The sequence below is a fragment of the Trichechus manatus genome, unplaced genomic scaffold (genome assembly GCF_000243295.1).
Source record: "Trichechus manatus latirostris isolate Lorelei unplaced genomic scaffold, TriManLat1.0 scaffold00035, whole genome shotgun sequence".
In the NCBI taxonomy this organism is placed as follows: Eukaryota; Metazoa; Chordata; class Mammalia; order Sirenia; family Trichechidae; genus Trichechus; species Trichechus manatus.
This window is the reverse complement of record NW_004443971.1, coordinates 7840362-7844881: the sequence shown is the minus strand read 5'-3', so window position 1 is coordinate 7844881 and position 4520 is coordinate 7840362.

Below are 4520 nucleotides of genomic sequence, written 5' to 3'. Positions count from 1 at the left end.
GTTGTTCAGTTTCCATGTGTTTGATTTTTTTTTTCCTTGCTTTTTCTGTTATTGATTTCTGCTTTTATGGCTTTATGGTCAGAAAAGATGCTTGTAATATTTCGATGCTTTGAATTCTGTTAAGGCTTGCTTTATGGCCTAGTAGGTGGGCTATTCTGGAGAATGTTCCCTCTGCATTGGAAAAGAAAGTGTACTTGGCTCCTGTTGGGTGGAGTGTTTTGTATATGTCTATGAGATCAAGTTGGTTGATTGTAACGTTTAGCTTTTCTGTGTGTTTGTTGAGCTTCTTTCTAGATGTTCTGTCCTTCACTGAAAGTGGTATGTTAAAGTCTCCTACTACTATTTTTGAGCTGTATATCTCTCTTTTCAGTTCTATTAGAGTTTGTTTTATGTATTTTGGAGCCCTGTAGTTGGGTGCATAAACATTTATTATAGTTATGTCCTCCAGGTGTATTGACCCTTTAATCATTATATAGTGTCCTCCTTATCCTTTGTGGTGGATTTTACTCTAAAGACTATTTTGTCAGAGATCAATATTGCCACTCCTGCTATTTTTTGAGTGTTGTTTGCTTGATATAAATTTTTTCCATCCTTTGAGTTTTAGCTTGTTGGTGTCTTTAAGTCTAAGGTGTGTCTCTTGTAGGCAGCATATAGATGGATCGTGTTTTTTTAATCCAATCTGCCACTCTCTGTCTCCTTATTGGTGCATTTAGTCCATTTACATTCAGCGTGATTATTGATAGGTATGAGTTTAGTGCTGTCATTTTGATGTCTTTTTTGTGTGTAGTTTCTTTGTTCCCCTTAATTTTCTGTGCTGAGGTCGTTTTTCTTTATGTATTTTCTTTTCATCTTTTTCATTGGTGTTGATATCGTGTTTGCTGAGTCTTCATATTTTTCTACTTTTTTATTTTGACTTGTAGGATTGTTAGTTTCCTTTGTGGTTACCTTAATATTTACCCCTATTTTTTTAAGTTTATACCAGTCTTTTATTTCTTTACATCACCTTGACTTCCCCTCCATATGAAAAATCTATGTCTACATTTTTTTAAGTCCCTCTTTTTTGTTTTAGCATTGTCATCTTTTACATATTGACATCTGTTTCCCTATTTTCAATGTTTTAGCTTTGATGTATTTTTGTGACTTCCCTATGTGAATTGATATCTTGTTGCTCTGTCCTGTGTTCTAGTCTTGCATTATTATCTGATGTTATTGATTTTCTAACCAGAGGACTCCCTTTAGTATTTCTTGTAATTTTGGTTTGGTTTTTGCAAATTCCCTAAACTTCTGTTCATCTGGAAATGTCCTGATTTCACCATCATATTTCAGAGACAGTTTTGCTGGATATATAATTCTTGGCTGGCAATTTTTTTCCTTCAAGGCTTTATATATGTCATACAATTGCCTTCTTGCCTGCATGATTTCTGCTCAGTAGTCTGAGCTTACTCTAACTCTCCTTTGTAGATTACTTTCCTTTTATTCCTAGCTGCTCTTAAAATTCTCTCTTTATCTTTGGTTTTGGCAAGTTTGATTATAATATGCCTTGGTGACTTTCTTTTGGGATCTACCTTATGTGGGGTTCGATGAGCTTTTTGGATAGATATCTTCTCATCTTTCAAGGAATTTTTCTGTCAACAAATCTTCAATAATTCTCTCTGTATTTTCTGTTATCCCCTCCTATTCTCGTACTCTTTTGATAGAGTCCCACATAACTCTTAGAGTTTCTTCATTCTTTTATCTGATTTTTCCTCAAATAAGTTGATGACAAGTGCTTTATCTTCAGTGTCGCTAATTCTGACTTCTACTGCCTCATTTCTGCTCCTATGACTTTCTACTGAGTTGTCTAATTCTGACATTTTATTGTTATTCATCTGGATTTCTGATTGCTGTCTCTCGATGGATTCTTGCAGCCTATTAAATTTGTCATTATGCTCTTGAATAACTTTTTAAAATTCCTTTACTTGTTTGTCTGTGCGTTCTTTGGATTTCTTTGCGATTTGACTAATTTCCTTTAATTTCTTTAAGAGTTCTGTGTATTAATCTTTTTTATTCTGCCTCTGGTAATTCCATGAAATTCTCTTTCTTCAGAAAATTTATTGATTCTTTGTTTTGGGAGCTTGCTGAATCCATCATGGACTGCCTCTTTATGTGATTTGATATTGACTCTTGTCTCCAAGCCATCAATAAGTTATTATAATTTTATTTTATATTTGTTTAGTGTGTCCTAGCTTCTTGTTTTGTTTTAATATGCCCAAATAGGCTGCTCATGTGTGCTAGTTTGATTATTGGTGCATTTGAAGCTCTAACGTCCTGTCACCAGGTAGGTGACAGGTCTGTAACTAAGTTTGTGTGCCCAGGAGCCCGTTAAATTTTCCTGTATGGATTCAGCTCAGGTGTCCAGGCTGTCGGTCACCAAGTGTGTGGTGCAGGCTCTCACCTACAGTCTTAGAGAGGCATGAGTGATTGGTGTAGGCACAGGTATCTGGCTGCAGTAGGGGATCATGTGCTTAGCCAGGCAGGGGGCTGACTGCTGCCCCTGAGTGTCTGAAAGGAAAGCATGTCCCTATTCCCTAGAGCGAGTAGGTAGGTGAGATTTGCAGCCGGACTATGAGCACCCTACTCTGTTGGCTGTAAGGACTAGGGGGTGCCACTTAATCTTGGACCCCTGTAACAGGTGGCTAGGTGGCGTGTGTGGAGCCTCCAGTCCTCAAGCCCCTGATGCGGACAGGTAAGGTGTCTGCTTAAAGGGCAGCGCAGTGTCAAGTATCACAAATCTGCCACTTCACAGCTGAAATAGTTGAAGTTAGACTTCAGGTGTTTACCCTGTTGTACTGTGGTAGTGAGGGCTTACACTGTTGAGATGGGTCCACACAAGTCTATAGAGGGGTGGAAGGCACTCAAAGCCTGAGGACTCCTTCTGCCTGTGCTTAGGCAAAGGAGTTGTACCAACCTTGAGTCTTGGCTTAGGGGAGCTGGTAGCTTGTTTTTTCCTCTTAATTAATTTGTTCCCTCTCCAAGGCCAGGAGAATGAGTAAGGGAGCCTTATGGGATCTACTTCCGGCCCAGGGGACTCAGCGATCACTGAAGCCAGCCAGACCACTGCAGAGCAGGGAGGGAGGACGTAAATGGGAGAGAGGTATTTCCCAAATTTTTTTTTTTTTAAATCCCCAGGAAAGACCACACACATGTACTTATCTTTAGTAACTTGGGAGCTGCTTTTCACTGGTTTGGAGTGTCCAAGCAGAATCTCTGCTGCCGGATCTCTCTCGATGTGGAAACTGTCTCCTGAGCAAGCAAGCAGACCTGTATGCCCACCTCACTGTGCAACCTGAGACGATCCGGGCTGAAGGGCTGCGGCTCCCACTGGATCAGGTCAGGCAACTCCTTGCTGCTTCCGAATCATCTCTCTCTCTTCCTGCCACTCAGTCCGATTCCTCAACTTTGCCTTGTTCAGTGCTCCTAGATATTCATATACAATCAAATCACTTGTTTTCTCAGGTCTTTGTTTTAAGAGGCACATAGGAAGCCATCTGACTACTCCGCCATCTTGGCTCCACCTCTCATTCCTGATCTCTTGAAGAGTCCCGTATATTAATCTTTTGTATTCTACCTCTGGTAATTCTTATAAATTATCTTCCTCCAGAAGATTTCTTGATTCTTTGTTTTGGGAGCTTGCTGAAGCCATCATGGTCTGCCTCTTTATGTGATACAATATTGACTGTTGTCTCTGAGACATCAATAAGTTATTATATTTATTTTGTGTTTGCTTACTGTGTCCTAGCTTCTTGTTTTGTTTTGTTTTGATAAGTCTGAATAGACTGCTTATGTGAGCTAGTTTGATTATTGATGCTTTGAAGCTTTAATATCCTGTCACCAGGTGGTTAGATCTGTTACTAGGTATGTCAGCCCGGGAGTCCATTTACTTTTCTTGTATGGATTCAGCTCAGGTGTCCAGGTAGTCGGTCATCAAGTGTGTGGCACAGGCTCTTACTTACAGTCCTAGATGGGCAGGGGTGATTGGGGTAGGCACAGGTATCTGGAGTAGGGGCTCACACGTTGTACAAGGCAGGGTCTGACAGTTACCCTGGAATGTTTGTGAGGAAAGTGTGTCCCTGTTCCATACAGTATGTAGGTGGGTGGGTTTTGCAGCTGGACTATGGGCACCCAATACTGTTGCCTGTAAGGTCTGGGAGACACCACTTATTCTTGGACCCCTGTCACAGGTGTCTTTGGTGTTGTGGGTGAAGCTACCAGTCTTCAGGTCCCTGATGTGGGTAGGTGAGGACCCTGCTTAATATGCAGAGCAGTGCCAAATGTCACAAACCTGCTACTCCACCATATAGCTGATACAGTTGAAGTTAGGCTTCATGTATATACCCTATTGTACTATGCTAATGAAGGCCTACATTGTTGAAATGGGCCCACACCAGTCTATGCATGGATGAAAGGCATTCAAAGTCTGTGGATCCCTTATGCCTGTGCCTAGGGAGCTTTTCCTGCCCTGAGTTCCTGGCTTAGGGGAG